This window comes from Anolis sagrei, chromosome 1 (genome assembly GCF_037176765.1).
Source record: "Anolis sagrei isolate rAnoSag1 chromosome 1, rAnoSag1.mat, whole genome shotgun sequence".
NCBI classification, from domain to species: Eukaryota; Metazoa; Chordata; class Lepidosauria; order Squamata; family Dactyloidae; genus Anolis; species Anolis sagrei.
The window spans coordinates 297,214,063-297,240,596 of record NC_090021.1 but is presented as its reverse complement, the minus strand read 5'-3'; positions in this window follow the sequence as shown (position 1 = coordinate 297,240,596).

Below are 26,534 nucleotides of genomic sequence, written 5' to 3'. Positions count from 1 at the left end.
TGCCAAAGATGTAAAAAAAAAACCCCAACAACAACAACAACAAAACTAAAAAACAAAACCTGGGTGGAATTTTACATGTGGTTTGAAAACAGTATTTTTTTGTTCAACGGTGCAAAGGTCCTTTGCACTGTGGAAAGGTAACCTGGAACTGCTGAGGGTTTCTAAGGCCCCTTTTACACTTCCTTATAATCCAGATTATAAAATCAGATAATCCAGATTATCTGCTTTGAACTGGATTGTATGGCTTTCTCGTTGAATATAAATATTACACTATCATAGAAATAATTTCCTGTGATACCCTTTTTAAGGTATCAGAATACTAAAAAAAAAATTCTCCTGCAACTTGAGTTTTGCCATGGTGGGAGGATACAGAAGGATACTGTACTTTAAAGGCAATTATATATACTATATATAATTGCCTTAATGTACAGTATCCTGCTCTTGTAGAGAAAGAGGACAGAAATGATTTTAAAGAAATCATTTTCCAAACCCAGCAGCTTGGTGCTTTTTTGTGTCTGTGCTGCAGAAGGCAGTCAGAAGAGCAACCGATGCACACTAGATGCCACACAAAGAGCATCCTTTCTGACTGGGGGCCAGGATTTATAAAGGGTGCAGATGTGTGGACTGTGAGAGAGCTGTGCTGAGCTGACTGCAGGGCTTCCGAACATACTGCTTTGTTACTCATGTCACGATCTGTTCAGGTGAAGTAAGCGGAGGGGAGCAGGTGCAGCAGGTTGATGGGCCAAGAAGGAACGCTGTGCCTGGAATACATTAAAAGACACCGAGCAGCTGCTGATGAGAAACAGAGTTTTTCAGTGAGAACTTTCATGAATATTCCTGTCGGGGCCTAGTCTTTATGGCTATCCTGGCACCCGTTGTTCATCTCAGTACAACTTTTCTGTGCAAGAATGAAAGCCACTTCTTTAAGCTGGGAGCATCTTGAACAGGTACAGCCTGAGAAGAGTCGTGAAATACATTTCTATTCCTGACACGTTGCCACTGCTGCTGCAAACCTTTGGTCTCTCATTTCCTAACAGACCTTTGGTGCTTTTCATTTAGGATACTGAGTATTTGTGTCATATTTACTGTACACCACACGTATATCATAGGAAAGTCATTATTTAAGATGGCAGCCTGCAGTGATGCCAGGAAGAGTTTCAAGACAATGACCAAAATGCTGAGGGAGTTGTGAAATGGACCTTTTTGCAAACAATGAAGAGAAGCAAGATGTGTGTATAGATGTGGAGCCACTGTTGAGCAAATAATTCCATTAGCTGTCAAGGCCAATTCCGTCTGCATCTATAGAGCTCTAGTGTCTGAAAAATGGATGCTCATTACTTCCTAATGAGATGTCATGTTCTGAAAGAAGGAACATTCCTCTATGAAGGGGGCATCTGGCAACCCTAACTTTGAAGGATGGGGGAATTATAGTTTTAACTGAGTTATTCCAGTTTCAGGGGAAAATAATGTACCTTTCCCCCCATCTCTCTCTCCCTTTCCCATCGAGCACTAATAATGCAATGATGAAAAACCACTTGCTCACGCTTCTCAAGAATGGCATGTGATTCAAATCAAGGTGTTTTCCCATCTTCCAGTTTAGGTTGAATGTCTACGCCCAGCACTGTCCTTTCAATCATATATTTTCTTCAAAATGTGTGCTTCTGTTTGTAAATATAAATTTGGTTTTTCCCCTTTTTGCTTTTTTTAAAAACAGCTCCAAACAATTAGGAGAGAACCTGGAACAACATGGAATTGGCTTCAGAAGGAAAGGGGAATGTGAATAAACAAATGTGATTCATTTAAGTGGCTGGTTCCAAAGCTACTTTTTAAGCTTTGATACAGTGAGTTTACCCTCATCTTCTGCAACAATTCTGGGGATGGAGTATAAACCATTACACTGTGGTGAGCAATTACAACAAGTTTGGAAGCTGATTCTCTACTTGGAAAATGTACTTAAGGTTTTGAATAATGGGAATTTTTATGCAAACATTTCTGGGTGGAAATCTACATCTGGTTTTGAAAACTGCATTTATTTCTTTTTAGTGTGAATCATTGCAAGCCACACAGCTGCACTTTACCCACACCTGATCACCCATAAACCACTTTTATCATAATGGGATCTGCTGTTTTCTGCTTACAGCTTGAAAGTGCTTGGGACCAGGAATGCTTTGGATTTGGGATTTCAGAGGGTTATATCCACAATGAAAAACATCTGCCATCTCCCTAAGCAACTTTTAAACAAAATGCTGGCTCTTTCAATCAGTATGCCAATCTAAAGTAATTTTGAATATGAAATAAGAATTTGATTAGTCACATCTGAGTCATGTGTCAAAGTCATTGTGCTTCTATATCTAGTATTCATGTCACATAGACTGTTAATGTTTACACCATTTTTGTCTAGCTCTTGCTGCTCTTTGATAGACAGAACCATTGTGCTAATCAGTAAACGAAGTTTAATGGCCAGGCTATGACAAAATGTCAGTGTCTTATCATGCTCATTTGTACAGCAGAAATGAAAGGAAAATGAACAAATCTAATGTCATTCAACAAATGTGTATTGTGAATGTTTGTTGAAAAAGTCATAATTGAATAAAGCGATGTTAGAAATTTCAGCATTAAACAACTGCCATGGGACATGTTCACCTTAGAAAGCACTCTGTTCCAACTTCTTTCTAACCAAAACAGAAGAAATATATATATTTAAAACTGAATTCTTTTTATTACAAATTATATTTTCATAGATTTTAACAAAATAATCCATATGAATAATTAGATTTGTACAGTAGAGTCTCACTTAACCAACCTTTGCTAATCCAACGTTCTGTATTATCAAACACAGTCTGCTCCTGACCGGATCCACAGCTGCTTCAATACATTGTGATGTTTTAGTGCTAAATTCATCAATACAGTAATTGCAATATAACTTTACTGTGTATTGAACTGCTTTTTCTGTTGATTTGTTGCAAAACATGATGTTTTGGTGCATAATTTGTAAAATAATAACATAATTTGATGTTTAATAGGCTTTTCCTTAATCCCTCCTTATTAGCCAACATTTTCGCTTATCCAACGTTCTGCTGTCCCATTTATGTTGGATAAGCAAAACTCTACTGTATCTAAATTATTCTTACATTCTGTTTTTAGAACTTGCCATTTTTACCTAATGAGATTTGAAATCATGAAAGTTTTACCTGTATGTTCAATCTCTTCTGAAAATAATGACAACAACAAAAGTCGGGTTCCACAAATGGGGGAAAAGGGGAAGCCTACGTCTGACCATGGCAGAGAGGAGCCTCATTCAGCCACTTCCAGACAAGGAATCCTCTTGTTCAGATAACAGGCTGCTGGTAGATGAAGTGCTTGATCTTAAATAGGAATGGGATATACTGGCGTGTATCTCATTCCTGTGGGATATATGCCAGGACGTTTGTTACACAAGCCACCATTGCCTGTAATGTTAGGTGGGGCATTCATTCCAGGCAACAGTTTAGGGAATGTAGTCATGAAAATTGCATAGCATGGCTGCCTTTGGGTATTGTACCTCTTAGATGGAAAGGGGGTATTATTTGTTATTTGCCACTGGCAACAAAATAATGTGGGCTATTACTAAACCTAGTAAATTGATTATTTCAACCTACACTGCCCCCTATTCTACAGAAATGGTATTTTCCCACCTAACTGGGATCAAAACATATGTGTATCCAGTTGTATAAAGGCAGATTGGGTATTTTTCTTCAAGGGCCAAATCCTCCTATTCTACACTTTTTCTGAGGCAGCAACTGGCAAATGAGCTCAGATTAAAACATGAGCCTCAAATTAAAAAGGTGAATTAGTTCGGTTGATAAATGTGGCCCAGGACCATGCTGAAAAGTGTCAGAGATGGAGACAACTCTCTGCAATATAAAATCCTGACTATCTGCTTTGAACTTAATTATATGACAGTGTAGACCCACGTGGACTTTCTGTTTTGATAATCCGGATTATATGATAGTGTAGAAGGGGCCTCAGAGAGCACTCTGGAAGTTAAGGGTGTGTAGGAAGATTCTATAGATGTACTCCTCGAGATTTTGGAATGTGTAGGATAAGTAAGACTTTTTGAGAGTCATTTACTGGAGTTTGGATGAAATTGAATCAAGTAAGATTGGGTATTGGAGTTCAGAGGTAGATTTGAGGGGACATCTACACTCACCATTTAGTGTAATTGCAAACTGGTATTGAAGATCGTGGTTTTGCTATGCAAATAATTACATAGGAAATCCTTGAACCAGTTTCAGGCCACAATGGTGATTACACAAACCTCTGAGCACTGATGCATATTAAGCTTTTTCTTTCACACACGTTTATGTTTGTTTTTTTGAATGCCACAGTATGAAACTACCTTTGAACTGTATTAAATCAACAGTGTAGATGGGGGCGAGGCTTCCCTCAAACCTAAAAAAAGATTGGTTGAGATGGATTGAGAATAGCCAATGTATTGCCTCAAAGCCTAAGGGAGATGCTCGTGAATTTTGTGGCACTTCATATGATGGCACTTCAATCATTTAGTGGTATGATCATGCATTAATGTTGTATTAATGTTCTGCCCCATGATAATTAAGTTGTGGTCCAAATGACTCACCTCATTTTGGATGTGGCACATTTTTCAGGTCATATTCTCAGAGTTGGCAAGCTGTTCTATGTAGGGGAAGTTCTTACCTATGAGAAGTCTCATTACCTAACACTAGTCTGGTGGTATAAATGGAAATAGTTCCTATGGATAAGATATATCAGTAGAAAATGGAAATAATTCCTATGGATAAAGATATATCAGTGGTACCCTTCATCTGAATGCTGTGTGTTTAGTGGAACAGCAATTTCCTCTTTGCACAGCATATATTGGTGCAATATATTGAGAAACCTCTGGGAGTAAGAGTTTCTCTTTATTTTTTGTTCTCATTTCAAAACTAATCGAAGGTTAATAAAAATGTTCACAAATTCCCATTTCTAATTATTCAGTTACCATAATCATTCATTTCCTCTGAGGTTCCTGAGCTAACTGTAGCATTTGTTTAAAGTATATTCCATTTGGAGCAGCTGAATGAATTCAGTTTAGTATGGCTGAAATTCAAACTGTGAGGCCCCAATCCATAGATGGATCCAGAAACTCTTTATTGCTTGGGAATTGCCTTACTTTATGCTGTCTTGCTACCATGTTTCAGTTGGATTGTAGCTTTACTTTTGTATAATCAGATTGAAAATGCAGTTGCTTCAAGCATAGGTTAGAATATAAAAAAGGCAATTGACTTAGCACCAGGTCTACTATCAGAAATTAACTCCCTGCTTTGTTAATAGAATGACTACTGCAGTTTGCTTTAGTTTAGTTCCTTGGTCCCATGGGTTCTGAATCATATTAGAGCTAGAAACAATTCAGTATTAGAATCTCTGTCACACCACATGATTATAGCACTTTGATGCCATTTTAAGTATCATGGTTGGTTATTCAAAATCCAGGATTTGGGATTAGTAAAGTACTGTGAAATATCTATCTAAATACCTGAAGGCCAGGTGTTGTCTGATGTTATATGCTAATCAGGATCAGGTCTACCTAAAATCACAGATGTCACTCACCTTTTCCCCTTCTGGTCTGGAGAAAGGCAAAAGCCTCCACTAAGAGGAATGTCCCAGGTTGTTGTTGTTCATTCGTTCAGTCGTCTCCAACTCTTCGTGACCTCATGGACCAGTCCACGCCAGAGCTCCCTGTCGGCCGTTACCACCCCCAGCTCCCTCAAGGTCAGTCCAGTCACTTCAAGGATGCCATCCATCCATCTTGCCCTTGGTCGGCCCCTCTTCCTTTTGCCTTCCATTTTCCCCAGCATAATTGTTTTCTCTAGGCTTTCCTGTCTCCTCATGATGTGGCCAAAGTACTTCAACTTTGTCTCTAGTATCTTTCCCTCCAGTGAGCAGCCGGGCTTTATTTTCTGGAGGATGGACTGGTTGGATCTTCTCGAAGTCCAAGGCACTCTTAGAACTTTCCTCCAACACCACAGTTCAAAAGCATCTATCTTCCTTCGCTCAGCCTTCCCTAAGGTCCAGCTCTCACATCCGTAGGTTACTACAGGGAATACCATGGCTTTGACTAGGCGGATCTTTGTTGCCAGTCTGATGTCTCTACTCTTCACTATTTTATCGAGACTGGACATTGCTCTCCTCCTAAGAAGTAAGCGTCTTCTGATTTCCTGGCTACAGTCTGCATCTGCAGTAATCTTTGCCCCTAGAAATACAAAGTCTGTCGCGGCCTCCACGGTTTCTCCCTCTATTTTCCAGTTGTCAATCATTCTTGTTGCCATAATCTTGGTTTTTTTGATGTTTAGCTGCAATCCGGCTTTTGCGCTTTCTTCTTTCACCTTGATTAGGAGGCTCCTCAGCTCCTCCTCGCTTTCGGCCATCAGAGTGGTGTCATCTGCATATCTGAGGTTGTTAATGTTTCTTCCAGCCATTTTCACCCCAGCTTAATAATACACCAAAAAGAGACATAATTTTCATTACAGGAGACTGGAATGCCAAGGTGGGAAGTCAAATGACAACTGGGATCACAGGCAAGCATGGTCTGGGAGAACAAAATGAAGCAGGACGCAGGCTGATAGAATTTTGCCAGGAAAACTCGCTGTGTATAACAAATACTCTCTTCCAACAACCTAAAAGACGGCTTTATACATGGACCTCACCAGATGGTCAACACCGAAATCAGATTGACTACATCCTTTGCAGCCAAAGGTGGCGGACATCCATCCAGTCGGTGAAAACAAGACCTGGGGCTGACTGTAGCTCAGATCACGAACTTCTTATTGCCCAATTTAGAATAAAACTAAAGAGATCAGGGAAAATACACAGACCAGTTAGATATGATCTCACTAACATTCCTAGCGAATATACAGTAGAAGTGAAGAACAGATTTGAAGGACTAGATTTAGTAAACAGAGTCCCGGAAGAACTATGGACAGAAGTCCGTGACATTGTTCAGGAGATGGCAACAAAGTACGTTCCAAAGAAAAAGAAAACCAAGAAGGCAAAATGGTTGTCTGCTGAGACACTGGAAGTAGCCCAAGAAAGGAGGAAAGCAAAAGGAAACAGTGATAAGGGGAGATATGCCCAGTTAAATGCGCAATTCCAGAGGTTAGCCAGAAGAGATAAGGAACTATTTTTAAATAAGCAATGCATGGAAGTGGAAGAAGACAACAGAATAGGAAGAACACAAGACCTCTTCCAGAAAATTAGAAACATTGGAGGTAAATTTCAGGCACAAATTGGTATGATAAGAAACAAAGATGGCAGGGACCTAACAGAAGCTGAAGAGATCAAGAGAAGGTGGCGAGACTATACAGAAGATCTGTATAGGAAGGATAATAATATTGAGGATAGTTTTGATGGTGTGGTGAATGAATTAGAACCAGACATCCTGAGGAGTGAAGTTGAATGGGCCTTAAGAAGCATTGCTAACAACAAGGCAGCAGGAGACGACGGGATCCCAGCTGAACTGTTTAAAATCTTAAAAGATGATGCTGTCGAGGTGATGCATGCCATTTGCCAGCAAATATGGAAAACACAAGAATGGCCATCAGACTGGAAAAAATCAACTTATATCCCCATACCAAAAAAGGGAAATGCGAAAGACTGCTCAAACTTCCGTACAGTGGCCCTTATTTCTCATGCCAGTAAGGTAATGCTCAAGATCCTGCAAGGAAGACTCCAGCAATACATGGAGCGAGAGTTGCCAGATGTTCAAGCTGGGTTTAGAAAAGGCAGAGGAATGAGAGACCAGATTGCCAATATCCGCTGGATAATGGAGAAAGGCAGGGAGTTTCAGAAAAACATCTACTTCTGCTTCATTGACTATTCTAAAGCCTTTGACTGTGTGGATCATAATAAATTGTGGCAAGTTCTTAGTGAGATGGGCATACCAAGCCACCTTGTCTCTCTCCTGAGGAATCTGTACAAGGACCAAGTAGCAACAGTCAGAACTGACCACGGAACAACAGACTGGTTCAAGATTGGGAAAGGCGTACGGCAAAGCTGCATCCTCTCACCCAACCTTTTTAACTTGTATGCAGAACACATCATGTGATGTGCAGGGCTGGATGAATGTCCCAGGTATGTTCTAGTTAAACCAATTTTATTTATGAGCAATTGCCTGAATATATACAACCGGTTTCACAGGTTGAAAGAGGCCACATCCCAAAATGCCACAATAATACAAACATTGAGAAGGAAAATGTAAAAAATAAGATGAAATAATTTTCATTGAAGAATCACTTCCCTGACCCACTTCATAACTGTAAAAGCTCTTAATTACTGTATCTTAATTTTCACAGCCTATGTTTATTCCTGTTAAGAGTTCGAGAAAGCAATCACACTCTTTCCATTTATCTTACAAACCCTTTTCATCAAATTAGTTTCCCTGAAAAACTAAGCACAGTAATGTGATCCATAGCATTGCCACAGAGTATGGTACCATTTATATATCAGCCTTATCACTCCAGGGCATGGATCCATTTTAAATCTGGTTTCTGCCTCTTGCAGAATTCTGAGGTTTATAGTTTAGTGAGGTTCTGGATTTGTCTGTCTGAAGAGTTAAAGGCTCCTCCCTAAACTACAAGCCCCAGAATTCTGCAAGAGACAGAAACTGGATTTAAAGTGGACACATGTGATTAGACATTTGACTGATGTATGGCTTGCTGATAACTTCATGCTAGGGAAAGAGCAGTCTGATATTCATCGATATAAATTTATGAATCCTGAGAACACTGTGACTAATGACTTCTTCACACAGGGCTAAAATTGGAGGCATGCAGAAGTTTAGCCCAGGTCACCCAAAAAGCCCACCCGCTCTCATCAGATGATGCTGGTGTGACTCCATGGGTGAAGGAGGGTGGAGCCATGGCAACATGGGAGGGTTCCCCTGTTGCCATTGGAATCCCTGGGAGGATGTTGTGCTCTACATGTACTCATGCGTGCATATCAAACCAACACTGGTGAGAGCACTTGTTCAGATTACAAACATAGCTTCCTGCATTAGCATTGAACAGACACTAAGGGTGTGCATGACACCCAAAAACCATACTGTTATCGGCTGTCCTCACATTCTCTTCTCCAGGAAATTCCCCAAATTTGGAGGGGGTGCTATTTTCAGTCCAGTAAGATTCAGTCCTTGGGTCCCAATGGGGAAAATTTAGAGGCCTGTTTCTCCATCATAGGACTTTCAGGATGAAACTTCCCTCAGTTGTAGGCCATATTTATGACTGCAAGCCTGCCAAGTTTCAGAACATTTCACCAATCCACTGATGTTTGTAAAGTTTTATCATAACTTAAAAAAAGAGAGGATTCTGGGAATTGAAGTCCCAAGCAGTGCATACCACAAGGAAGGAGGATTACACTGTAGAAATTTAACTGCCATGGCTCAATGCTTTGGGATCATATGAGTTGTACTTATTATTATTATTATTATTATTATTATTAAACTTTATTTGTACCCCGCTAGCATCTCCCGCAGGACTCGATGCGGCTTACAAAGGCCAAGGCCTTTGTAACACAACAACAGCAAAACAATAACAATACAATTTAAAGCAATTTAAAACATAAGCAATAACAAAACATTACATCATTACGCAATAAAAACCAGGGCTGGGCCAGTGATGGGTACAGGTTAAAAAGTGCTGGGTGTGGCAGGAGGTATGTTGGATTTCCGGGCAAGTGCAATATGCAGAGAGTCTTAAACTCTAATAAAGTGCTTCTGGGACGTAGTGCTAGAGATTATCCTATTCCAAAAAGGCACATCAGAATAGCCAGGTCTTCAGATTCCTCCTGAAGACTGCCAACGTGGGTGCTAGTCTAATGTCTTTGGGGAGGGTGTTCCAGAGTCGGGGGGCAACCACAGAGAAGGCCCTGTCCCTCATCCCCACCAAACGTGCCTGTGACGCAGGTGGGATTGCAAGCAGGGCCTCTCCGGATGAATGAAGGGAGCGCGTGGGTTCATACACGGAGATGCGGTCATGCAGGTAGGCATGTCCCAAACCGTTTAGGGCTTTGTAGGTAAGCACCTGCACCTTGAATTGGGTTCGGTAGGTAAACAGCAGCCAGTGGAGCTCCTTAAACAGAAGGGTTGACCTCTCTTTGTAAGGAGCGCCAGTTAACATCCTGGCCGCCGCCCGTTGAACCAGTTGGAATTTCCGAGCCGTTTTCAAGGGCAGCCCCACGTAGAGCGCATTACAGTAATCCAATCTAGAGGTGACCAAGGCATGGACAACCCTGGCCAAATCAACCTTTGCGAGGTACGGTCGCAGCTGCCGCACAAGTCTTAGTTGTGCAAAAGCCCTCCTGGACACCGCCGATGCCTGAGCCTCAAGCGTTAGTGATGAATCCAGGAGAACTCCCAAACTGCGGACCTGTGACTTCAGGGGGAGTGTAACCCCGTCCAATACAGGTTGCCATCCTATACCCCGATCGGGTTTACAATTGACCAGGAGGACCTCTGTCTTGTCGGGATTGATCTTCAGCTTGTTCTTCCTCATCCAGATAGCCACAGCGGCCAGGCACTCGTCCAGCACTCGAGGGGCCTCCTTGGAATTAGGTGGAAATGAGTAGTAGAGTTATGTGTCATCTGCGTAGAGATGGCACCTAACTCCAAAACTCCCGATGACCTCTCCCAGCGGTTTCATGTAGATGTTAAAAAGCATGGGAGACAGAATAGAGCCTTGTGGGACCCCACAGGTCAAAGGCCAGGGGTCTGGGCAGGCATCTCCCAGCTTCACCATCTGGGATCGACCCTCCAGGAAGGACCGAAGCCACAACGGAACTGTGCCCCCGAGACACATTCCAGAGAGTCGTCCCAGAAGGATACCATGATCGATGGTATCGAAAGCTGCTGAGATGTCCAAGAGAACCAACAGAATCAAACTCCCCCTGTCCAGCTCTCTACGGAGGTCATCCACCAAGGCGACCAAGGCCGTCTCGGTGCCGTGGCCAGGCCTGAAGCGAGACTGTGACTGATCTAAGTAGTTGTTGTCATCTAGAAAACCCTGGAGCTGGAAGGTGACCACCTGCTCCAGCACCTTGCCCAAGAAAGGGAGGTTGGAGATTGTCCTGAAGTTGTTCAGCACCGTGGAGACAAGGGAAACCATTTTAAGGATTGGACGAACCACCGCTTGTTTCAGTTGAGATGGAAAAATGCTCCAGAGATGCATTAATGATCAACACAAACATAACTACCAACCCCTCCCTGGCCAATTTGATTAGCCAAGATGGGCAAGGATCCTCACAGCACCAAGGACCACCTCCACAATCCCAGGAAAAACAAGCCTAAAAGAATCCCACAAAATTGGACAAGCAGATGCCTCAATCACCTCCTCTGGAACTGTGGTGAAATTGGAGTCCTGCTCAAGACGTATCTGAGCAACTTTGTCTGCAAAATGGTGTGCAAACTCGTGACACCGAGTTGCTGGGACATCGAAGGTTTCCTCAACCACCGGTGGGTGAAGGAGTTCCCCGACAACCCGAAATAACTCCAGCGATCTATTTGCTGCAGACGCTGTACGGGTAGTAATGAAAGATTCCCTGGCTACCTGTATACCCACGGTATACGCCTTAAGAGAGGCTTTAACCTGTGCTTAATCAGACACGTCTCGAGATTTCCTCCATTTGCGCTCTAGCCCCCTTCTCGTGTGTTTCATCATGGTCAACTCCTCGGTGAACCAGGGAGATGGCGTGTCTCGACGCAACGAGATGTGGCATTCTGGAGCGATCATATCTATCGCCCTGGACATCTCCCTATTATAGAGATCAACCAAGGCATTGACAAGATCGCCATTCTTCATGGCAGGAAAAACCCCAAGGTTCCTCAGGAATCCATCCAGATCCATCAGTCTTAATTTGTCAGTCTTAATTTGTCCTCCACCCCTGTGGAGGTGAAGGGTCGCAGAAAATCCAAAACTGATCAGATGGTGGTCAGACCATGACAAAGGAAGGATGTTTTGTTCTTCCACTCTGATCATTTCACTGTCCACCATGAAAACTAAGTCGAGTGTATGTCCTGCCTGATGGGTGGGTCCAGATATAACTTGCGAGAGCCCCATGGTCGTCATGGTAGCCATGAAGTCCTGAGCTGCTCCAGACAAAGAGGTCTCAGCGTGGGTGTTAAAGTCTCCCAACACCACCAGGCGCTGGGAGGCCAAGGCCGAATTGGAGACCACTTCTGCAAGCTCAGGCAGGGAAACTGCTGGGTCGCGGTGTGGGTGGTACACCAGCAGAAGCCCCAAGCTGTCACGGTTTCCCACCCTCAGGTGAACATACTCGAACCTAGGTCATTGCGGAACAGAGCATCTGACCACGGCGATGGATTGCCGATAGACTACTGCGACCCCGCCTCCCTGGTCTGGCCTGCTGATGCACTCGAAAACCCGGTGGGCACAGCTGAGTGAGATTTACTCCCCCCAACTTGTCCAGCCAGGTCTCGGTGATGCAAGCCAGATCTGCCCTCTCATCCAGGATCAAGTCCTGAATGGCAGCGGTCTTTCCATTGACGGATCTGGAATTGATCAGCAGAACCTTAAGGCCAAGGGGTCTGTCATGGAGCCTACCACTTCCTACCTTTTCCAGGGTCGCAAGAACTCTGTTGCGCTTCTCCCTGGGCCATTGGTGACCAGCAAATCTCCTCCCCCACACAACCTGGATGGTGCCCCCCTCCTCCGAGACCTCCCCCCCCCCCATGTGGTTGGAATCTGTGACTAGTCAATTTTCTGAGGAAGTAAGGCTGGCGTAGAATTTTCCCTGGATCTCATGTAGGGATGCTTCTGATGTCAACCTGGAAAGAGAGGCATCAAGGGAACTGAGTGGGCTGAAAAGGGGGAGTGTTCTTGGGCAGGAGAGTGTGGCTGATTGTGTGGGGACAACTAGGGCAGATGGAGTTTCAAATTGATACAGTCCTGGAGATGAGGCCCTAACCAGGGAGCTAACTGTGGATTTATCACAGGGACCTGATGGAACAGAGCAAGAAGGTACCACTGTGTCAACAAGGGGGCGAATATGAGGGTCCACAACCACCCTTCTGATGGTGATGCCCCATTTCTTTAGGCAGGATCGTATTGCCCACAGTTCGCCAAGCCATAAGTTGTCTTCTGGTGTAATTAGGAGGCAGGTAGAGTGATCAAATGACTGATAGTCTCTCCGCAACCAAGTTATGGCTTTCAGTCTTATTTCCCATGGTCTTTTTGACAGGATTAGGGCCAAAGAGTCACAAACCGCCCTCCTAGAGGTCCATCTGCCTCTATTAATCATTAATTCAGCAATCTCTACAGCAAAGGTGTCTGATCTTAAAAGATGTTGGTCCTGGCCACAAACTGCGGTCAGCTAATCAATAGAGTCTGATGTTAAATTAACAGTTGTCCTCTGAATGTTCGTAGATGTCACCCGCCAATCCGAGGTGTTCTCATTCCCATACATACAAGACAGCCCTCCCCTTCCCTCAGTCATCTCACCATCCATCCCTCCTTCCAATCCAGGGTCCAGTGTGCCTTTCTCTCCATTCAAACACAAGTCCTCAGCCAAATCTGCACATGAATGATTGTCTGCCCTTGGGGGATCGAATTGCACAGGAGATCTAATAATAAGGGCAATTCCTCTGAAAAGGTGATTCATTTTTTTGTTCAAGGTCTTAAGTTGTAACAATACAAGGTTGCACGAATCTCCCAAGAGGTCGCACAACTGCGATAGTTCATTCTTCCCATGAGACTCCGTCGTAGCCATTCCTATGTCAATTCCTATCTCTGGTACCATTCAGCAACTTCTAACATCCACCACACTTCGCAACTTCACTCACAGCCAACTTAAACCTCACTCAGCCACTCCACCACACTCCAAACACTCTCCCCTTCCTTCCTCAGTTTTCTCACCAACTCACACAGACCTCACATTCTCTCACCACATACCCATGCGTATACCTCACTCAGCCAATCCACCGCACTCCACAACTCCACACACTCTCCCCTTCCTTCCACAATTTCTCACCTGCACACACAAACCTCACGCTCTCTCACCACATACACATGCATAAACCATATACAGCCTTCCTATGTCTTCACTTTCTATCTCAACAGTCAGTCACATGGACTCTCTTGGACCCACTTTATAAAGATCACCTATCTAAACCCTATCCTATGCATTCTATCTCCTATGTATTATCCTATGTCTTCTCTATGCTTCTTCTTCTCTCTCACTCCCCCAAAACGGCGAGAGGGGGCACACGGTGGCGGGGCCTAGCAGGCCGGATGGAAAGGCCGCGACTGGCAAATCAGGCCTTCTCTTCCTTCCTCCCTCCCCCAAAATGGCGGCGGGGGGGGGCGCATGGCGGCGGGGCCTAGCAGGCCAGATGGAAGGCCATGGTTGGCAAGTCATCCCTCTCCTTCTCTCTCCCTCCTCCGAAGCGACGAGAGGAGGGGTGTGCGGCAATGGGCCTAGCAGGCCAGATGGAAAAGGCCGCGGCTGGAAAAGCTCTCTCCCTCTCCTGAGCGACAGGAGGGGGCGTGCGGCAGCGGGGCCTAGTAGGCCAAGTTGAAAGTCAGGCCTTCTCCTTCTCTCTCCCTCCCCCGAAGCGGCAGGAGGGGGGGCGCGTGTTGGCAGGGCCTAGCCAGCTAGATGGAAAGGCCGCAGGCGGCAGGTCAGACCTTCTCCTTCTCTCTCCTTCCCCCAAAGCGGCAGGAGGAGGGGCGTGTGGCAGCAAGGCCTAGCCGGCCAGATGGAAAGGCTGCGGCCGGTAAGTCAGGCCTTCTCCTTCTCTCTCCCTTCCCCGAAGCAGTGGGAGGGGGGGCGCATGGCGGCGGGGCCTAGCAGGCTCGATGGAAGGCCGCAGCTAAAAGTCTCCCTCCCTCCCCGGAGGCTGTGGGAGGGGGGTACGTGGCGCACGGCCGTGGTCCTAGCAGGCCAGATGAAATGGCCGCAGCTGACAGGTCAGGCCTTCTCCTTCTCTCCCCCCTCCCCAAAGCGGCGGGAGGGGGGCGTGCGGCGGCGGGGCCTGGCAGGCCTGAGGGAAAGGCCACGGCTGGAAAAGTCTCTCTCCCTCTCTCAACCGGCAGGAGGGGGGGCGCACAGCGACAGGGCCAGACAGGCCGGGTGGAGGCCAAGGCTGGCAGTCAGGCCTTCTCCTTTTCTCCCCCTTCCCCAAAGGGGTGGGAGGGGGGCGCACAGCGGCAGGGCCTAGCAGGCCAGACAGAAACCGCGGCTGGAAGGTCAGGCTGCAATGTAATGGCGGCGCTTGGGCCGCGATAGAATGGCGGAGCCTGAGTCAGCACTTTCCACGTCCCTCTTCCTTCAAGATCTTTTCTGTTGCCCCCGAAGTCACCCAGGGGGGAAGCCTCAGCAATCCCGGTTAAAAAGGGGGGGGGGGGCTACGCGGGGGAGTTGGGAAAGTTGGGAAAGAATGACCTCACCCCTGGATCCGAGCAGTCGGAGGTCTAGTCACAGCGCCATCTTGGGGGGAAAAAGCATCAGCATTCTTTGGCAAAGAAAGCTAAAGACTAGGTTCTTGTGGGTTTTTTCGGGCTATAGAGCCATGTTCTAGAGGCATTTCTCCTGAGGTTTCGCCTGCATCTATGGCAAGCATCCTCAGAGGTTGTGAGGTCTGTTGGAAGTAGGAAAAATGGGTTTATATATCTGTGGAATGGCTGGGGTGGGGCAAGGAGCTCTTCCCTGCTGCAGTTAGGTGTGAATGTTTAGCTGATCACCTTCATTAGCATTTGAAGGCCTGCCTGAGTCTGGGAAAATCTGTTGCTGGGAGGTGTTAATTTGTGCCTGGTTTTTTCCTCTCTGTTGTTTAGCTGTTATAATTTTAGAGTTTTTTAATACTGGTAGCCAGATTTTGTTCATTTTCATGGTCTCTTCCTTTCTGTTGAAATTGTCCACATGCTTGTGGATTTCAATGGCTTCTCTGTGTAGTCTGACATGGTGGTTGTTGGTGTGGTCCAGCATTTCTGTGTTCTCAAATAATATGCTGTGTCCAGGCTGGTTCATCAGGTGCTCTGCTATGGCTGACTTCTCTGGTTGAAGTAGTCTGCAGTGCCTTTCATGTTCCTTGATGCGTGTCTGGGCGCTGCGTTTGGTGGTCCCTATGTAGACTTGTCCACAGCTGCATGGTATACGGTAGACTCCTGCAGAGGTGAGAGGATCCCTCTTGTCCTTTGCTGAACGTAGCATTTGTTGGATTTTCTTGGTGGGTTTGTAGATTGTTTGTATGTTGTGTTTCCTCATCAGCTTCCCTATGCGATCAGTGGTTCCCTTGATGTATGGCAGGAACACTTTTCCTCTGGGTGGATCTTCATCTTGACTCTCGTGGCTTGTTCTTGGTCTTGCAGCTCTTCTGTAGGCACATATTATATTATATTACACATATTATATTATATTATATATTATTATATTATTATTATAACAACAAAAATAGCTAGAAGCACTTAATTTAGTGATCTACTTCTAGTATCAAGAACTAAAGTCTGTAGCAAATTGCTGTGCCAAAAACATAATTTAGCAAATAATCCAGATTATCCTGTATATAATCTGGGATAAGAGCAGTTCAAGCAAACTGCTTCAGAATCACAGGGTTAGAAAACATTGGGTGGAAGCAAGGAAAAGTGTTCTCAAAAAACTGTCCCAAGCCCACACAGCATGCCCAAAAGCAGAAGATTAAGTCAGAATGAAATGTCCATCCAAAAACAATCCGATGTAAGAATCCAGTCTTTAAACCGCTTTGAAACGGCTTGTCTCAACCCAGCTAAAACTCTTCCTTGGCCAGCAGCTTAAAACTATTCTAATATAATATAATATAATATAATATAATTATTATTAAGAATGGATGGACCTGTCAGGGGTGCTTTAATATACAATTATATTAATATAATACAATATACAATAATAATATAATATAATATAATATAATATATTGTAATAATATAATATAATATTATTATAGTATATTTATTGTATATTATATTATATTATTATTATTATATTACATTATATTACATTAAACCGTTTCAAACCGGTTTAAAGACTGGATTCTTACTTCGGATTGTTTTTGGATGTTTCCTTCTGACTTAATCTTCTGCTTTTGGACATGCTGTGGTCTTGGGACATATTATATAGATATAATATGATATATTATAATATATATACAATTATAATATAATATAATAATAATATAATATAATAATACACAATTATAACATATAATATAATATAATATAATGATATAATATACAATAATAATATAATATAATATAGTAATATAATATATAATAACATAATATAATATACAACAATATTATATTATTATATTGTATATTATATTATATATAATATATTATAATATATATTATATTATATTATATTATTATACTATATTATAATTAAGCTGTTCCTCCTAATCCTCCTCCTCCTCCTGATTCTTCTCCTCCAGCTGGCTGCAGGATTCTGAGTTATAGGGCTGTGTGGAAAAAGCTGGGTTATCTGAGGCCACATTCCTGATAGTTCGGCTGATCGGCTGATCAGTAAACATGAATTTCCTGCTGTTATATTAAGACTCTTACCCATGCTGTGACAGTAATCTCTCTCCCTCCCCCCCCCCCCGTTTAAAAAGTTTGAAGACCCCTGATATTATAGTAATAAATAATAGTTTGAAGCTGCTGCCCAGGAAGACAGCATGAGGAAAGAGGAGGGAAGCAGCAGAGCAAAGGTGGCTGGCAGGATGGGAGAGAGTGGGGCAAAAATGCGCCGCTTGCTTGCTACCGGGGAGGGAAACACGCTGCTTGGGAGCGCCGGATTGGCTCCCGGCACACCCAGCATCCTCCATCCTTAAACCTCATTTCCGAAACGGGCGGAAGCTCATAAAAAAAATGGAGGATGCTGTTTCGATATTTAAAAACACTTCCGGGTTTGAAAATAAGTTTTATAATCGTTTCGTAATTCAAAAAATAACGAATTTTTTAACGAATTACGAATTAACGAAACGAATTGCCCAGCCCTACTCTTCTGATGTCTGAGGTGGAGTATCCATTGGCCTGGAGAGCCCAGTTGAGGTGGTTCAGTTCATCTTGGAGGAGGTGGGGTTCGCAGATTCTTTTTGCACGGTCTGCCAAGGCTTTAATGGTGCTTCTTTTTTGACTTGGGTGATGGTTGGAGTTTTTATGTAGATATCTATCTCTGTGTGTGGGTTTTCTGTAGACGGTGTGACCCAATTGTTGATCTGGTTTGCGGATGACTAGGACATCTAGAAAAGGCAGTCTTCCTTCATTTTCCTTTTCCATGGTGAACTGGATGTTTGGGTGGATGCTGTTAAGATGGTCCAGGAACCTGTTGAGTTCTTCTTCTCCATGGCTCCAAATGGTGAAGGTGTCATCCACATATCTGAACCATATCGTGGGCTTTTTGGTTGCTGTTTCCAGGGCTTGTTCTTCAAAGTTTTCCCCATCTGTAATAGCTTGCTACTTGTGAAAATCACCCGATCACCTGCTTTTCCAACTGTAAATAACACAAAGGGAGAGGGAAAGAGAAACAAGGACATTTTAAAAGGAACTGGAAAAGTGGAATGGCAGAAGATTAATAGGGCTTGTACTTGCCAAATTTGGGACATTTGGAGGCTACAAAATTGTGTTACATTAGTAAACTTTCTGTTAGGTTTGCTAATAGAGTCTGGGGAGAAAATGAAATTAACGTATACTGGCCAAATTATTCCAGCAATACGCCAGCATTGTTCTTATCCTTACTGCTCCATTAAAATAACTGTATGCATTTCATTAAAGAAAAGCCAGCAAGAATAAAGAAAAGAATCAAGCCTTGCATTAATGGCTATAAGAAACATAATGAAAGAAAATCTACCCCCAACCCCCACAAGGTTGTTGGACGACAAAGAAATAACAAATGCTAATTAGCAAAATATCTATTTAATAAGATGATCTTATTTGGCACTCTGGGCTTGTAGAGTGTTATTATAAAGGAAATATATATTTTAAATGAGAAAGAGATACCCATAATGTTGCATGCATCAATATATCAAGGATATTAATACTTAAATATAATCTCTTATCTTCGAGGAGCTAAGGCCTTTTTAGTTATAAGGCTGATGCAGCAACAAAACAAAACCACACAACAGATAAAAACCTCATTCTATTGCTCTCCCTTTCATCTTTTATTAATAAAGATGGGCTGGGAAGACGTTTTCTTACACAAGAAGGTGATTTAATTGTTGGGACTTACCATTTTCAAGTTGAACTGCCTTGTACCATTACCCATTCATCAGCACTGCCCTGAAGCATTGCTCTGCTTAATGGCCCTAGATTGCTTGGCGAAGGTCCCAAACTGCAACTTTACTGTGATTTTTAATTTCTATCCCAAGTAAGGTACTTTGCAAGTGGAAAGTGTTATCTTCCATAAGCAAGATTTTGGAACAAAATGCGTTTTTCTTCCTGACCCTATAATTCCCCATTATGACCTACACACTGTAGGGATAACAACTTTGAGTGATCAAAGTTCCATTTTCAAAAGTAAATAGCAACTTCAATCTCAGTCAATCAATTAAATCAGTTTAATACTTTTTAAGGAAAAGGAAGTATAATTGGTAGGAGTGTTTGATCAGGAGGAACAGGGGTACTTGACCGTTTACCGACCTTGGATGTTGATAAGATGTCTAATTATTTTATTCAGCCTTTCAAGCCTTCTCTGAGGGACAGGGCAGGCATGATTTTGAAGACATAGCTATTTCAGATGTCATTTTAATGTTAACTCAAGAGGAAGTGGCTCAGTTAGGATAGGGGCTCTAGTATGAGAGGAGGAAAGCTTTGACCCACCGTTTTACAATGACCCTGTGCTTGCCATCAAGTACTGTTGACTCTCTGTATCCATTTATTTTGTACACATGATTTCAACTATCCATGGCTTGAAAATATTTTTTAAAACCTAAAAAAAACAAACTGATTTTGCCATTGTATATAAAGGACATCATTTTACTACACCATTGTATATAATGGGACATCTTACAACTAAATCCCAGCAGATACCAAAAGCAAAATAGTCAGCAGCACTACTCTTGAGAGATGCCCATCCAACTTATTTATTATTTATTTATTATTTATTTGCTGCATTTGTTAACTGCTGCTCTCAGCCCTAGGGCGACTTGCGGCAGTGTACAACATATAAAAAACATATTTTACAATAACTACAACGACAAAAAACAACATATCACTAATACACTATCATCTAATTACACTAAAATAATCCGCTTCGTCTATCATAGAATCATAACCAATCTCGTAGTCTATATTCCGTTCCAGTTGTCATTTCCAGTTACTGTAGCATTTAGTTAAATGCCTTCTCGAATAGCCATGTCTTCAGGCTCTTCCGGAAGGACATAAGGGAGGGCGCCTGTCTGATGTCAACAGGGAGGGTGTTCCACAGCCGGGGGGCCAACTTCTATTCATTGTTCTTGTGTGCCTTCAAATGGTTTATGACTTATGGTGATGCTAGGGCAAACTTATTACGGGGTTTTATTTACAAGATTTGATCAAAGAGCTTTTTCCTTTGCTTTCACCTGAGGCTAAGAGAGGGCCCTTCCAGACAGGGCAAAACCGCGGGACCTGTCTTGCTTTTACCTGAAGCATCCAAATGATGGCTCAGGTAAAAGAAAATTAATGCTCTGGATTAATAAAACACCTGGAAAGATCTGAATCTTTCCAGCTGGCGGGCCTGTGGAGATTGGAGTCCACAGTCCCGGGAGTCAATTCCCACAGCTATCCTGGTTCTTTGGGCTCCTGGAGCCTGAAGAAGCAGGAGAGCATCCACTCCCTTTCCCCAGCCCCCCATTTTCCCCTAAAAAAAATTACCTGAGAGGCCTGATCTACAGGACCCTCTGCAGAGTACACCTGATGCTTGAAGATGGCGCTGCCGGCAGGCCCCTCAGTAAGTTTCTTTGGGGAAATGGATGCCATTCCAAGTCAGTCTTTGGTTGACATGGCATGGCATCTAGTCATCACCTGAGGGAAACTGTGGGGTTTGGGTTGAGAATGGGGACAGAAACCCAGGAGGAAGTGGGTTAAAATAACTCCCTCCCTCCTGGGTTTCCGCCCTGTCTGGTAGGGCCCAGAGTGTGACTTGTCGAAGGTTGCTCAGTAGCTTTCCATGGATGATATGGAATTTAAAATCTCATTTCCGGATTTGTAATCCAGATCTCAAACTACTACTGGTGGCCGAACCTCTATTTAAAGTCCTCCAAAGAAGATGAGTTCACCACCCTCCATGACAATCCATTCTATTGTTGAAAAGCTTTTGATCTCCTGAAATTCTTCCCAATGTGTTGGTAGAATCACCTTTATTGCAATTTGAACCCATTAACTCATGTTCGAGTTTGTGGAGCAACAAAAAAAGCAAATTTGCTGCATCTTTTAAATGCCACTGCTTCAGACAGTTAAAAAATTGGTATAAAATCACTATTTTCTTCTCCAAGTTAAACATACCCAACTTTTTACACTCTTCCTCACAGTATAATTAATGCACTTTTGACACCACTAACAGCCATGGCTGAATGTTATGGAATATTGGGAGCTGTAATTTTGCATTTAGTCTTCTCTTCCAAAGGGTGCTGGTGTCTCACCAAACTATAACTTCAAGGATTCCACAGCACATTCGCATGACAGTTAAAATGGTGCCAAACTGCATTAATTCTACAATACAGAAACACTCCTGCTACTTCATCACACTAGATAAAAAATCCACTTAAAATCCTGTTTCTGCCTCCTGCAGAATTCTGGGGTTTGTAGTTTAGTGAGGCTGTTAAAAGCTTCTCCCTAAACGACAAACCCCAGAATTCTGCATGAGGCAGAAACTAGATTTTAAGTAGACTTTCCTTAGTGTGATAAGTCACCTGGTCTGTCTCAGCTAAGACCTGTGTTACAGGTTTTTTTGTAATGATCAAGTGGGGAGTAAGGACCTTTCTATGTTGCCATATAAAATCCAAATTATCTGCTTTGAACTGGATTATATGGCAGTTTAGACTCAGATAATCCAGTTCAAAGCAGACAATGTGGGTTATCTACTTTGATAATCTAGATTATATGGCAGTGTAGAAGAGAGCCATATATGCCAAGGGGAACTCATTGAAGAAAAGAACAGGGAATAGTAATAGTGAATAAAAGAAATAAAGCATCAAAATGAAATCATAGAATCATAGAATAATAAGAGGTGGAAGAGACAACATGGGCCATCTAGTTCAACTCCGTGCCATGCAGGAAAACCATAATATTTATTTATTTATTTATTTGCTTTACCATAATCAAAGTACCTCTGGCAGATTTCCATCCATCCTCTGTTTAAAAGCCTCCAAGGAAGGAGCTTCCACCATACTCTGAGGTGGAGAGTTTCATTGCTGAAGAGATCTTACAGTCAGGAAGTTCTTCTTAATGTTCAGGTGGAATCTCATTTCCTGTAATTTGAAGCCATTGCTTCAAGTCCTAGTTTCCAGGGCAGCAGAAAAAAGGCCTGCTCCCTCTTCCTTATTGCATCCTTTCACATATTCATACACGGTTATCATGTTTCCTCTCAACTTTCTCTTCTACAGGCTAAACATACCCAGTTCTGTAAGATGTTCCTCATAGGGCATGGTCTCTAGACTTTTGATCATTTTAGTTACTCTCCTCTAAGCACCTTCTGGATTGTCAACATCTCTTTTGTACTGTGGTGCCCAGAATCGGACAAAGTATTCCAGGTGATGTCTAACCAAAGCAGAACAGAGTGACACTATACCCCTTCTGATGCAGCTGAGGATGGATATCATGAAAAATCATGTAATTTGCTCTCAAATAAATATTGGTTCTTGCACTTAAAATATATAACAGAATTAGCAGCCATTTCCTGATACAAAAAAGTCCTATCATACCATACACAGAACCATGTCTGATATTTATTTGACCTTCAATATTATGGTAATTTATTTAAATGTTCTTTGTTAATTAAGAAAATTTCAGATAAAAGACCATCCAAATGACTTCAACCAATTAATTATATCACAGAAGTTAATGAAATTATCAGTTATCATCAAAAATAATTAGGGAAATAAAATAACAACTGGTTCCAAAAGCCCAACTGTTCTTGTTTTCATAAGATTTTTTTTTCTTATTGCAACGTATAGTATTTCTGACCCAGATTTATATTTATATTACTAATAATTTACATTCCTTGTATTTCCTCAGAACTTAGAACATAACTTTTAAAATGAATGAACAAAGGTGGAGTATAGAGGTTGAGGATCTCTTATCTGAAATGCTTGGGAACAAAAGTATTTTGGATTTTGGAAAACCTGTATTTTCATGTAAATATATAACATGGTATTATGGAGATGGAAACCAAGTTTAAACAAAACACTGTTTATGCTTCATATACAACTTATACACATAGTCTGAAAGTAATTTTATACACACTGTTTTAATAACTTTGTGTATGAAGCAAAGTTTGTATGGATTGAACTATCAGAAAGCAATAGTGTTGTTCACTGAGCCACTCATCAGGACGATTTGGATCATTTTGGATTTCCATATAAGACATACTCAATTTTTAGTAACATATCAATAGCATCAACACATGCCTTAGGAGGAGACGCCTTTGAAAAGTAAGCATGTTTTAGGTGCTTAATACCTCCCTTAAAAAAAAAAAAAGCATCTCTGTGTATGCATAATATCAAAGTGAACAAGATGTATGCAGTGGAAGCATGGGGGGGGGGGGTAAGCAATGAGCTACTATCTCAGCCACCCACATGTACTGTTTTGATTTTTGATTATTTCATATTTTGGAATTCTGGATAAGAGATGCTCAACCTGTACAGATCTTCCTGATTTCAGAACATCATTCTTGCCACTGCTACATAGATGGCTTCAGTTTGCCAAGCTAGTTATGGAAGCAAAGGCTACAAGGCATTAAACAATGCACTACAACACATACACGACACTCCCTTTGTTAGAGTAGAAACAACCATAACTTTATTCATTACAGCTGTTAGATCCTCGGTACTGTGAACAGGAATGGATGCAAGGCATCGGTTGAGCCACCTTCCATCTGATGTAATTATCTCCATAGCCCATTTGCTGAGGACACCCATGAAATAGAATAAGATAGGATGCACATAGATAAATGCTACTATGTGCCTCTTTGTGGGAATAATGTGAAACTGGATACTCTTTTCAGTGCTTTCCCACTCTATTTTTCTTTTCCCCACCTTTTATTTTTGAAGTCACCTTTTAATAGGTCTGTGTGTTTAGTTTGCTGGGGTTGTTAATCCTAGATACTCATGTATAAGTCAACCTCATATATAGGTTGAGTAGGGCTGTGCACAGATCCATTTTTCAGAAAGGACTCTGGCTTGTTCAGCTCTTTTGGCCAGCTGCAACAGCATGGGAGGTGCTGCTGTCCCCCCCCCCCCCAATCACAACAGACCACCAGTACCATGGCTACTTTAGGTTTCATTCAGCTACACATGGAGCATGGAGAGGTAACCACAGGCCTGCACTATGTTTCCCTGTGAGCCCTGCCTGTTGAGCCAAACAGAACAGGAGAAAGCCATGATGTGTCTTTTAGCCAAGCTGGGCCTTTATTTTTCTGTTGTGAGCAGCCTTCTGAGAGAGACAGGTTGTGCTCCAGTCCGCTGGTGATCTAAATTTTAACTGCCAATTGCAGCTCTGTATCGCTTGCCTTGCTTTTTGACTGAAATAGCAATAAATAAGTAAAGTCATCATGCCATTTCTAAAGCCACCATAAAGGGGGAAGTAATTTATATCTTTTTTTAAAGAATGACTAATGCTCCTTCAGATGATTGGCTCCCGCTGAAGTGTTTAACAGCTTCATTGAAAGGGTGCTGAGGAAAAACGATGCCAGAAAAAGTGGTTTCTAAAGTCTGATGCCTTAAACTCAGGTGTTATTGAAGGATAGAAGGAGAAAGGATCACAGAAAGGGTAGTTTCTTAAGTCTGTTATTGAAAGATATCAGTGGAAACAATGCCAGAAGGAGTAGTTTCCTAAATCTGATTCCTCAAACCCAGGTGTCATTGAAGGATTTGAGGAAAAACAATGCCAGAAAAAGTGGTTTCTTAAGACTGATGTCCTAAAAGGGATGGGAAGGGGAGCCTGGGAAGTTTTCCCATTGCCCCAGTGGGTCGGATCTTCCCAGAGCAAAAAACGTATATTTAAGCTGCTGGATCGAGGAAAAGAAACAGCTTTTTTGGGAGCCTCCTAATTCTAGAGGCTCCCAAAAAATTGATCAAGGGACCACTGAAATCCAGACACTAAAAATGGCATGGGATTTAGCTGAATTGCTCACCCCTAATGTTTGGGGCCAAAATGATGGATTTAGCTATGGCTTGTGGGTAAAAACTTAGCAGCATAAAACAAGCATATATTTTCCTCTCTTTTTAAAAATGCATAGAAGAAGCACACCATATTAAGGAAGAGCTAAAGAGAAGGAGTGGATCTGTTTATTTGAGAGATACACAATTACAATGAAAGAAGTGTAAATTGTATTGCCGACCTTTAAATGTTTATATATAGAAATACAGATAGGAAAAGGTATTTGGGCAAGGATAAGTAATGGTTTGAGAAAACTGCACCCAAGCCATGAAAGGTTTCTCACTTCTGTCTCTTGCCATTGCCTTCATACTGGGTCCTTATGACAGAACAAATCCAGGTACAATTTAAACCAAGTTTTTGGGTCAAATTTTAAAATCAATTTCTCCCAACCTATACACAACCATTGATGGTAGTTAGTAGAAGTAAGTGAAGATTTGATCAATAAGAAGATATATAAACAATCTACTTTCAACATGCATGGCTTGAAAATATTTTTAAAGCTACAGCAAGGCCATTAAACTGAGAATAACTTAAATCCCAATCCACATGCCAAGTGAAATCAACCTACCATCCCATCAAAAGCCAAAAGCCAAGAAATTGTTGGTAGGTGGGGAGTTGCTTCTGATGGACTGGCCAATGGCCTGAAGTGAGATTAGCCAATACAGGCAATCCACAAGTTACAAACATCCAATTTACATCTGACTCCAAGTTACAAATGGGGGTAAGACAACAGGAAGTGAGAGGAAATCTGCCCCTAGGAAGGAAAATTCACTCCTGTAAAGGTTCTCATGGGAAAAGGGTGTCTCCACTGAAGCTTCATCACCAATTCTTGTTTCCACAACAAGCCAAATTTTCAAAATTGGATGTCACAAGAGTGTTAACCCTTCCCAATTCTATCCAAAAATAATTTAAAAAAATGCTAGAATGACACTTTAAAAATGTTCCCGTACTGACTAACATACAGATTCAATTCAAGAACAAACTTGCAGAACCTATCTTATTCATAACCTGGGGACTGCCTGTAATTTAATTTTCCCTAAGCAAACTGGAAAAAAATATTTGGCCTAGCCAACTAATTATATGCAGTCCAACTGTCCTAGTTCAGATGAGGAAATCACATTTGGCTGTTTGCCTCACCAATTG